The sequence below is a fragment of the Stenella coeruleoalba genome, assembly GCF_951394435.1.
Source record: "Stenella coeruleoalba genome assembly, chromosome: 9".
Taxonomy (NCBI): domain Eukaryota; kingdom Metazoa; phylum Chordata; class Mammalia; order Artiodactyla; family Delphinidae; genus Stenella; species Stenella coeruleoalba.
In genome coordinates, this window is record NC_137155.1 from 24,912,077 (window position 1) to 24,924,507 (window position 12,431).

The 12,431-nt window shown below is 36.6% G+C and overlaps 1 protein-coding gene across 3 annotated transcripts in view; it reads right to left on the minus strand.

Annotated features, from left to right (window-relative positions):
- The window catches only part of CACNA2D1 (calcium voltage-gated channel auxiliary subunit alpha2delta 1), a 513,049-nt gene that overhangs the window by 485,770 nt on the left and 14,848 nt on the right, over nucleotides 1-12,431 (minus strand). For 2 of the 3 annotated variants that reach the window (XM_079931862.1, XM_079931861.1), the window contains exon 1: nucleotides 344-1,309. The exons of the other annotated variant lie outside the window; for it this stretch is intronic. The gene's annotated coding sequence lies outside the window, so the exon portion shown is untranslated. Of the gene's footprint in view, nucleotides 1-343; nucleotides 1,310-12,431 lie in introns of those variants that run through there. 3 annotated transcript variants of the gene reach the window in all.

A 12,431-nucleotide genomic window follows, 5' to 3' on the forward strand; every position in this document is an offset into this window, starting at 1 on the left:
AAATCCTGATGCATGGTAAATCATTATCACTTTACCTAAATCTCAAACAATGTCATTGAGTTGCCGCCAACCAAGGTGTCACTGAACCCATGAGAAGTCATTTTAAAAAGTAAACTTTGATCAAAAGTCTGGCCTCATCTCACAGGCATCACCCCTGGACTCTTGATCAGTCTTCCCAGAGACTATTCAGGGCTTCAATTACACATTTGTATTTGTGTTTGAAGCTATCTGTGCCCTGTTTAAACCATTTCCACTGGTCTGGTTCTCAAAGAAGATACAAACCAGTTGTTAATATTGTGAGTACTCATTTTATTTTTGAAATATATACTAAGTTCCTTCTTACCTTACTCTTTAGACCAGAAATCATCGATTCTTGCTATAAATGAAGAAAATTATGCAGAAACCTATGTTAAAAAGAATACTTGAAATTTAGAAGGTCCATTTAGAGTAAACATCATATACCTCCCTTGAGATTAAGAAAACATTATGTTAAACTCAGAATTAATTTAAGTATCTCCCAAGTTGTTTCAGATATAAAATGATGAGGAAAAAAGCTCTGAATTGCTTATGAACTAGTGAAATAAGGATTAACAGTCTGATGAAAGTAAGGTATTTAGCTTGCTAAATTATTTTAACTATAATCATTGTGTCTATTTGAACTAGTTCGCATATCTATTTGTATTTGTTATATAAACTAAACAGATTTATAGACTACATTAGTATTTCTTGGATAACTTCTCTGAGCAGTTCTTAACTGGATATTTCTCAATCACTTTTTTTTTCTTTTTGACTGAGGAACCACTTTTATGTCTGTTCAAAAGAAACATTGTATTGATTTATTAATTTTTCCCTCTATAATAACTAACGTTTGCCCAAAGAAAAAATGGGTCATCAGCAAGTTTATTTCTATTCGTGCCCTGATTTCTCAGCCAAAGAAGCGATGTGTCTGCATTTTCAGACCTGGGCTGAGACTGTTTCTTCAGAAGTCTTCCCATCTCTGCCTGGCTGCACGTGTCTCATTCTTATGACCAACAACTCCCTGAGGACAATGGCTGACACTGGGTTTGGCTCTACAGCCCCACCGTTCCTTAGAAAAATAAATGGAGTTTATTCTACTGGATGCATATGGAAAAGTTGAGTTTTTTTTAAAATTCTTCATTACAATCAAAACACTTGTTAACCCAAAATAATCTAGAAAAAGTAAAATTAAAATAAAGCTTTAAAATAGTAGATGTTAATGTTTAGTAAGTATTAAATATTGTTATAACTATCTTATGAATTACCTAAGGTATGAACTTGTTCAATGCCTTTGTTTCTTCACGGACTAACATACTGCCTAGCCCATGATTGGCAATGCTTAATTAAATTATTCTACTAATCTAATTAGTATATATATTATATATACAAATATATATACATATATGCCTATATTATATAGATGCATATACATATGAGATACATGATGTGCATGTGCATCTATAGATACAATGTATATTTACAGATACATATACACTGAATAGTTTACTAATGAGGATATATTATCATGGATAACATTTATAACTTAATCTATATGCCAGAATTTTAACCAATGAAATATGAGAATAATAAAGCAAGATATAACTGTAACACAGTCATAATTTTAAAATTATAGCATACAAATGCTGGTGTCTAAACAACATGGTGTCTATACTGCATTTCAAACATAAGATGGGCGCAGAAAAAGCAAGGTTCTGAAACGGAGTCACACTACCAACCTTAATGGTGCATTTAATGTTATACAAATCCACCACACTGGTTTAAATGAGGGAAATGAACAGTCTAAGATCACATGTCAATATTGTGCTCTAGGGCTTCCCTGGTGGCTCAGTGGTTAAGAATCCACCTGCCAATGCAAGGGACACAGGTTCTAGCCCTGGTCCGGGAAAATCCCACATGCCACGGAGCAGCTAAGCCTGTGTGCCACAACTACTGAGCCGCGCTCTAGAGACTGCGAGCCACAATTATTGAGCCCGAGTGCCATAGCTACTGAAGCCTGCATGCCTAGAGCCTGTGCTCCGCAACAAGAGAAGCCACCGGAATGAGAAGCCCATGCACTGCAACGAAGTCCCAACGCAGCCAAAAATAAATAAATTTAAAAAAAAATTGTGCTCTAGAGTTTGTTCAAATTATTCCAAAATACTGCCACATTTGAATGTCACGATAACACAATGAACTCAGTAAGACAGAGCATTTGAATGCATCTTACTGATGAGGAAACGGAAACTGAGGTATCAAGCACTGTACCCATGGGCCCACAGCTAGCACGAAAGCCAAAGTCACAACTGACACCTACACACATATTATACAGCTGGTTATTGGAAGCATCAAACAAGCCAGGAAAAATTACTAGCGGAAAGAACTACTAAACATAACTACAACAATGAAATACTGAGTATTAATTTGTGGGAAGCAAGAGTAGCAATGAGTGTCAGAAGCACATATCAAGCATCTATCCAGGGAGGCCAGGGTGCAAATAACATCAAGTCCTGAAAGAGGATACACACAGTATTGATTCAGCGTACGAGGGATTTTGATCCATTCTAGGGAGGTGCATGTGTCCAGAATGTTTATTGTAAAAATGTTTTTTTCAAGAAGGTGAACATAGTACCAGCACTGATAGCTCATAGTGAGCATGACCTCTGATTCTATGAGACTGTACACCCTGGGAGCATACACCTCTGTGAAACTGTGTGTTTAACGTTCTGGCTCTAGCCATCCATTTATGTTTATAATCACATCATCAACATTCTACAAATGTACACAGTAACAAATTCATACTTTTCTAACTTAAAATGTCCCGAAGTAGAAGGTACTATTATTACATTATCTTATTTTATAAGAAGAAATAAAAGCTTTCCAATTTGGCCTCTTTTTTTTTTTTTTTTAATTAAACTAATCTTTAAAGGCCTCTTTATTTCTTGGGAAGTCTGCCTGGCAAGAATCATCCTATTCATCCATCACATATTTTTCCAAACCTGGAGCAGGCCAATTGGTGCTGTGCCAGAGAGGAGTACAGGACATAATAATATCAGATAAAAGTCTCTCTTTGTAAGAGAAATGCCCTGGACATGAAGACTAGGAGGTGCGTCAAACTCCCTACAATTTTTGCCCCCAAGACCTCAAAGATAAGCTACGTTGCATAAATCTTGATTCTAGTCAGGTAGGTTATGCACGAGTCTTATCCACTGCACAGGCTGTGTAGGAATATGCAACAGCAGTCTTTGAATATTTTTCTTTAGCTTAAATATACTGCACCTCATCTTTGGAAAAATCAGGTTCATTAGTTCAATCTAAATTCTTTACAAGAGAAAAAAATATCCAGAAGACAAGCAAGATAGCAGGGTCAGTGTGTGTGCAGGGTTAGTACGTGCAAAAGACCATTGGGAATATAAATATACGAAGTATTCATAGCTAAATGTTCTAAATGAATTATTTTTAATGATGTCTCATTTAAAATGCAACCACATTAATAATTATGGTATCTTATGACAATCTGACCCACCAGGTCTTAAATGACTGAATGTGATGTCCTGAGCATACCAGCAGAGCAGCTCAGACATGGGGTCCGTTCCAGCATGCTGGGGCTGCCCTAACAAAGCCCACAAACTGGGTGGCACAGAACAGAAATATATCGTCTCACGGTTCTGAGGGCTCAAAGTCCTAGATCAAGGTGTCAGCAGAGCCATGCTTCCTCTGGAGGCACTAGGGAAGATCTGCCCTATGCCCCTCTCCTAGTTTCTGATAGGTCCTTGGCTTGCGGAAGCGTAACTCCAATCGTCACATAGTGCCGTCCCTGTGTGTGTGTGTGTGCGTGTGTGTGTGTGTGTGTGTGTTAGGGTCCAAATTTTCCCTATCTATATGGATATTTGTCATATTGGATTACGGCCCACCCTACTCCAGTATGACCTAATTCAAATTAATTACATCTGCAAAGACCCCATTTTCAAATAAGGTCATATTCTGAGGCAAGGGTGGTTAGAATTTCAACATATGAATTTTGGGAGAACACAAGTCAACCTAAAATCGTGTCCTGTGCTGGGACTCAAAAGCAGTCTCACAAGTAATGCATAAATTAGGACTGTTCTTCACATTAATAGTTTGCATAACTTGGTAATTCACAACTGTTTAAAAAGTCTAAACTAATACTGTGTAATATATAATAAATACTCCATTTCTTAATGCATTTAAAGGAAAGAGTATATCCAAGATATTGAAGAAGCTAGAACAAGTATGTCTCAATCATTGCATTTTTTTAGAGTTAAGATATCCACAATCCAGACGTATGTATGGAAGTGTATAAATACTCAAATATTTCTACTGTTACATATACATATTAATAATATATCATCTAAATTTCATAACAGTGACACCATAAACTGGAATACACAGTATGGCATACTGGTGATATACCCTGAGCTCAGGGTGATCATATAATTTGGTGTCTGAACCTGGACATTTGTGAGAGTGAAGGGGCATTATTAACAGCTACGCTGCATAACAGGCAGAAACCAAAAGCATCCTGGTCAAACCCAACACGAGGATAAGCAAAAGAGCTGGGCTGAAATAAAACGCTGGAAGGCATAGGATACCTTTTCCTCCATTTGTGTGTAGCTGAGGAAGGGAAAGGCAGTGATTATTCTGCTCCAGTATGAATACCTAAAAGAAGGGAGAAAGTATGTGGAAATGCACTAGATTTTGTATAGTTTGAGAGTGTAATATATTTATGTTTTGTTAATAAAATGATATGCATGAGAAAAGTATGAAAGTGGACAATATAAAAAGGAGATACTAATCGCATAAAAGGGGATCTTTCTAGCCTCCCCTAAATTGATCAGAGTAGAATGGATCTGAAGTACTTCAAGAGCCCCATTTAAGTCCAATCAACTAAAGAGGTCAACTATTCATATTATTTTTTTTTTAACAGACAGAAGAAAAAGAAGCAGAGAAATTACTTTTGACTGAACAACAGAAAAACAGAGTATCTTGGACCAGAGATTCTGGGTTTCCATTTTCCCTCGAGAAATAGCATTCCCTTGTAACCAACGTAGACAGTGATCCCTAGGATAACTTTCTATACTACACCACTTTGTGTTGCCATTCTTGTAAGTGCACTGTCCTAAAAGAGAACAAACAGCATGTAGCTGTTCTCCATTTACAGAAAAAGTAGATGAGCAGAAACACGTGGTATTCTTTTCCTTACTCATCAAGATATTTTTGGTGTGTGATCAGTTCACACCAGCCCTATAAAATTTCAAAGCTCCATATAAGACAGAGCACTATATAATACACTTACAAATAAAGCTCAGTAGTACGGTGACTTTGTTGCAAAAGTGCTGGTATTCTTTCGGAGTCTCTGTTAATTGTTCTCCCCTGAAAAAAATGGAGCACTTTCAACCAAGAAAAATCTTCATTAGTTTACTATGCAGCTTTCCCAGGTGAAACAAATACCCCTATCAAGAGTGTGTGTCCTTGTTAATTAGTTTGCCCACAGGCCACCCTGGCAGCTATCCAGCATTTCTGTTATCTACAAAGCATTTTATCCAGTGTGCACAAGGACAGGAGAGATTGTCTCATTTCCGCTCCAGACCCAGCAGGAAAGAGCAGACGCCAGTATGCTTCTGTTAAAGACATGTTTCACTACAAAATTTTCCTTCAGGAAATTCAGAGATCTCCAGGAACAGGAGAATTTTACCCCTGCACATTTGACTATATGTTAAATAATTATACTTCCTGCTTCACCAAGCACTAAATTTAACAGCTTAATTTAGAAAATATTTTGAACTAGCTAACTTACCCTTTTTAATAGCACACTTATTATCAGGGATTAATGAATAAAACTCACTGATGCGACAAAACGTTAGCAAAATGCAAACACCACGTAAGCATTGTGGGAGAGAACCGGAAATACACATCACTGGCAAAAGGAACACATATCAGGGGCCAATTTATTGTGTTGATTCCATCTAGGTCAGTGGTTCTCAACCAGGAGCGATTTTGTACCCCAGCAGACATCTAACGATGTCTGGAGATATTTTTTATCATCATGACTTGGGAAGGAGTTGCTACTCGCCTCTAACAGGGTAAAGACCAAACTGCAGGACAGACCCTCATCACAAATAACTGTCTGGTCCAAAATGCCAATACTGCCAGCTTGAGAAACCCAGCCTTAGATTGTGTGGGAAAATTAGTGGTTTTATTTTATAAATTCCATGTGGTAATATTATCTTTCCTAGGTGCATTTTAATAGACTTTAACAGTTATTTTCAGTGAAGTTTCTCTGATTTGATTTTTCTAACTTGTCAAAATTATAATTCTGAATTGCTCCCAAATACTATAAAATTATTATGAAATGCTAAAAAAATACTATAAAATTAAAATTAAGCAGTCTAGCCTTTATCATGCTGTGTCTGAATTTAGGAGAAACCACGATTGGTAAGAAATATAAATGAATTAAAACTGAACTGCATGTAATATTAATTGAGGATTCCAAAACCTCTTAATTTCCAGTTTTCACCCCATAACCAACTCGTGATTTTGTTTTCTTTATAAGACACTGCTTTTAACCCACCACATCATGAAGGCCAGAAACAGAACCATGCTCACTGAAAGATAAAAGCATGAGAAACGGTTCCAGAAATGTACCTAAATGAATATAAAGAGGAAATCTAGTGCTCTCTCTTAAAAAATGCCAGAATATCTTCTCTCTGATATACTTTACAGAATAAATGCTTTAAGTGTTTTGAGGTTCTTGTTTCCAAATTTTAAACAACAACAACAATTTTGCAGAGTACTTGTCTTTGATAAATTTGTATTATGTTTTACGTGGAGCAGATTTTCAACCTTCAATTCAGAACGACATAAAACAGAAAAATCAGAACAGGAAAAAAAAAACCCACATCAGGCCACAATTTAACATTGGTTGTATCACTTAGTTCTTGAAGTATGGTAATTCAATTATCCTTTATACTTCTTCAAGTGCATGTCCTTCAAAACATCTTTGTCTTTTTTATCCAACCATCTTCCCCTCTTAATCTACCACACTGGTGTCCCACTATCCATAATTTTATAAAATAGCACTCTTGCTTTATTATCATAAAATACCACATATATCCAGAATAGTTCTATACTGGCTAAGTCCTGCTTCTTATCACCACTTTATTATGTGCCACTGATAACTATCTTCAATGATGACTTCAGAATAGTATCAGGAGTTCTAAGGGGTAGTATCTGAAGTTAGATAGAAAACCCCAAGAAATCATGCTTTCACAACTTTTTCCAGGACTCTATGGCAAGACACTGGCGAGCACACTTTCAGTAGAAGAAAGCCCAAATGTTCTTCTTCTGACACACTGTTTGGCAGCTGCAATCACAAAGTCTAAACAGAACTACAGAAAAATCCTCTCGAAAACTATGGTTTGCATTTATATGGTCTACGTATTCAGGATTTATCAGTGCTAATAAACTCTCTTTAAAATGACATTTCTAGGAAGATTCTGTTTATCTAAGGGTTTGGGAAATAAGAGGTCCTTTGAATTTTTTTTTTAAGTGGGGAGGGGTCTCAAATCATGGATGGAGCATAAAACCAAGGAAGAGCTTGTGTATACCTGTTCCATCAGGAAGGGAGTAAATACAGTGGTAGAGGGATAGGGAAAGAGAGGGAGATGCACACAAAGCCACAGCTGGTGACTGCCTCTAATACCACTAAATATGATGCCATGTCAATTCTAGGATGCTCGCCTGGAGATAGGGCTGGCTCAGATGTAATCAGATCGTGTATGCATGGGTGTGCCTTAATTCGCAATCTAATTAAAAACTGGGGATGCTCAGGGAAGAGGAAGAACCATGCAGAGACTTGCATTTCCAGACCACCTAAGGTCAATAGAATAACCTCACAGATTAAAAAAAAAAAAATTCCACGAAGCAGCAAGGTTTTGGTTGCCTTTTTCATATAGTCTTTTTTTTCCCTCTCTGAGATCTTTTTAATTAATTTTTATTGGAGTATAGTTGCTTTACAATGCTGTGTTAGTTTCTGCTGTGTAAAGTGAATCAGTTATACGTATACATATATCCACTCTTTTCTAGATTTCCTTCCCATTTAGGTCACCACAGATCACTGAGCAGGGTTCCCTGTGCTCAACAGTAGGCTCTCATTAGTTATCTCTTTTACTTCATACAGTCTTTAACCTTCTATTTTACTTCATACAGTCTTTAACCTTATTTTCCCTTCCTGTTTTTCCTTGTAGCTCTAAGAAACAGGCCTAACTAACCCCTAACCAAAGTTGTTCACAAAAAAGATAATAGTTTATTTTCAGATGTGACATTTATAAGACAATGACATCTGGCTCTAAATTCTCACCCTAATTTTGGCCAAATTGCAAATATATTAAATTACATTAAAATATTCATGTATGAGGGTCATCTTGCCAAGATATTTTAAATGATATGCACATAAAATGTAATAATATTTTATTGCAATAATTAACTATAATGGGTACCAGGGTGTTGGATAATTTCCACTGGTAAGATTTCAGCTGATTTCTTAGAATCATGGCCTTTGTAAGGTGCTAAACTGAACATTCTCTTTCTTAAAGAAATCTTTCTTCAAACAACATAGAAACAGCTATAATTTTTACTATGTACAATCCATGAAGTTAGAAGAAAATTTGTCAACAAGGTATTTTTTTGTGCGCTTATCCTGAAAGTCACTTAAAAGGGATAGGTGTTCTGAGAAGTTTAGCAAGAGTGTGTCTAGCACTGTTAATATGGGTATTGTTCTTGACCTGACATCCTATTAGCTGGAAGATGCAGCATCTTTATAAAAAGATCTAATTTAATTTGGTTTGTTTTAAGTGACCCGCTAAAGAACAGAGTTAGAACCCTTCAAGAGATTCTTAAAACATATAATTCTGATTTTTTAGGAAACTAGTTTATCTCAACAGTCTGGAAAAACTCCATAAAAATCCATGAGACAATCGTTCAGGAATAAGTGTATATACACAGATATTACTCAGAAGTACTGCATGGGAAAAGCATAAAATAAAGAGCAGATAATCTTGTTGTACCAGTCTATTGATATAATTTAATATGCCTCAGTTTTGTTAGGTAAAATCCTACATGCAACTTAAGAACATCTTTGGCAACAGACGGTCAGAAAAATCTCTCGTCGAACCAACAGGAAATAAAAATATTCTTCCTCCAAAAAAGTCAAGTTTTTTTTTAATACATTTCAACTTCAAAGTGCACAGATGCTGAAGGAGAAAGTGGACTCTACAAAATGAAAAAGTTCTGCAATTCACACTACTTACTAAGTGAACATTTGAACCGAAGGTAAATGGCACATTCCATTCTTTGAAAAAATCTTTTAATTGCCTTTTGCAAGAATCGTTATGTTTGATTCTGGATGTGTTTCAATTCAGTGAGAGAGTTTATACTTCTATACTTTGGCAGACACTCTGAGATCTGAGATATAGGTGGAGATTTTTACAAAGCCTCAGCCTCGTAGACCAAGTATGTCTTATACAGATAATTTTTTAAAAAACGAAGTGGGGGAAAAAAACAAAAACAAAAACCTCAACCTGCCCCAGGAATGTTTTATGGTGTTTTCATCTTGATACTGGGACATAAAATTTTTGTGGAGTAAAAATTTTGTATCCATCTGTTTCTTGAATACATCCAAGGAATCCCATAATCCATCAAAAGGGAATAATAGCTACCTTCACATGAGTCCTGATTTATTGAACTGGTCCTAAAAAGGGTATGCAGCCCTTAACTTTATTACAGTACCAAAATATTTCCTTTGCTGACAGCAAATGCTTGGACCCATTGCAAATAGTAAATGTTCTAAAGAGAGTACATTAAAAGTCAAATAAATCTGCTTGTGAAGAACATAAAATTCCAGTAAGGAACTACAGCATTTAATGATGTGAAATCGGCAGCTCCTTTCGAGCCAAATTATTATGATTACTTTGATGAAAAAAGTCATAGCTATCTAATAGCCAAAATAAAAGGCAAGCATTAAAGTGGGACACATCATTTAAAAAAATCATTCAATGTGAAAATCTTCAATTTTAGGTTTTTTTACATGCCACTTTAAACTGAAAACAGTCATTTAGTTACCTTAAACAGCCAAATCAATTAAACTAGAGATACTCAGATTATGCTCTGCAAATCTAGCTCAAGGAAAGCACAGAAATGGAGGGTGTTTAGACACATTCTAACAGTTTGAAGAAGTAATGTTATGACTATTGAATCTAATTATTTAAAAACAAAGGTTCATATCTTTTTTAATTTCATTTTTCTACTAACTGATTTTCATTGTAGTATTCTACAAAAATATACATTTGCAATGAATGTGAAATTTACAAAAAGTAAACTCTGTTCCTTTAGGACAGTTAGTGTGAAAGCACTGAATTAGATAGACAATTACTCTGGCCAGAATCCCCTGGTGTTAGCAAATTAATTAGTGCTAGAGGTATAACAAATAAATCCTGAACAAATCAGACCATCAGCTGTACTTCCAAAATGAAATGACTAGGTACCCACGCATAGTGCAGAGCAAGGGAGCACCTGTATGCAAGAAAAGAGGGGCCTTTTTTAGGTAAACTTACTGAGTACCCAGTACTTAGGTATCGTGAAGAAGCATCTTTCAAAGCATCTGCTTTGAAAAGCTGAAGTCATATCATAACTATTCACCAAAATCCAGTCAGTGAAGAGGAGAAATCACATATGGATGCTTTCAGTTACATATGAACATTCCTGCATTAATACTTTATAACTGGGGCATTAGCTAGAGAACATGACCAGTCCAGAAAGATACATATAAGCAAAAACAGATGCTGGTTAGGATTTTACAGAATCACTAGTTTATACAGGCAGGGAAATGTACACAATTTAAGGAGAGACCCAAGATTTCACGAAGTATACACCTTAATTTAGAGTTAACTTAATCCTTTACATTTCAAAAGAACTGTCGGACAATTTTTCTATATATTTATTAACAACAATTGTGTAAACTGGCTTAAACCATACCACAGAGAATTCTTTTCTTTGTAGAGGGGGGAACGTTCAGCTAACTAATTATGACAACACTAGTAATGAGTAGTTAATGAACTTTTGGGATTTACTTTCCTGACTCCTGAGGGGATGGATTGGCACCAATGTGGCAAATCACGCTTTGCCTGAGGCAAAAAGGAAGATAGTCATCTGACTGCTTCCAAGAATCTCCAAAGTTTGTGAACATCTAAAGTCAAAAGGAGTATTCCCATTTTCTAGTTTTTGGTGTCTTTAGGATGGTTGTCTAATAATAAAACCCAAGGGAGGAAGAATTCTAAGATGGCTCCCATGCATCATCTACTCCACTGGAGGGGGGGTGGGACCTGGGGTCAGGAAGAGTTGTCACTCCCATGACTCTTCTGTTATACGACTAAGGTGAAGGGATTCTGTAGATGTAAGTAAGATCCCAAATCACTTGATTCTGAGTTAATCAAAAGAAAGATTATCACAGATGGTCTAACTTAACTAATTGAAGGTCCTTAAAAGAGGAACTGGGCCCCCTATCTGAAAAGAGAGATCTTCCCGCTGGCCTTGAAAGAGTAAACTGCCATGTTGTGAGAAGACCTTTGAGAGGGCCATGTGGGAAGGGAGTGAGGGGCCTTTAGGAGCTGAGAACAAACAGGAAAGGGGAGGTAGTCCTACAACCACAAGTAAGTGTCCACAACCACCAAAGCTTGAAAGAGGAGCAGAAAAGTAGCCCTGGAGAGGAACACAGGCCAGTCAACACCTCACTGCAACCTTATGAGACTTTGAGGAAAGGAACCAGTGAAGCCCTGGCTGGACTCTGCGGAAACAGCTAACTCCTTAAGATTTATGCAAAAAAGATGTGGATCAGACTGTGGAAACTGTGAGAAAAGAAATGTCCATTGTTTGTAACAACTGAGTTTGTGGCAATACATTACACAGTGTAGAAAACACCAAACTAAAATAAATAAGTGAGTCTAGATTACTGAATTCTAAATTCATTTTCTCTCTCAGTCTTCATAAAAGATGCACTTATGAAGATTCTGTCTGATTTGTTTCATTCACTGTACTTTAAACCAGTGATCACGGTCAGTCTTCAATCTCTTTCGTTTAGTCAGATCCACATCTTTTTTGCATAAATCTTAAGGATTTAGCTGTTTCTCTAACTTCTCTCATTTAGGAATTACCTTACTAGCAGGAAAGCTAATTAACTGGGCAGAAGCAAAGGCCATACTTAATGTGATTCTGCACACACACCTCTTCCAAACTTTAAGATGCATAATGAGGGCTTCCCTGGTGGCGCAGTGGTTAAGAATCTGCCTGCCAATGCAGGGGTCACGGGTTCAAGCCCTGGTCCGGGAAGATCCCACATGCTG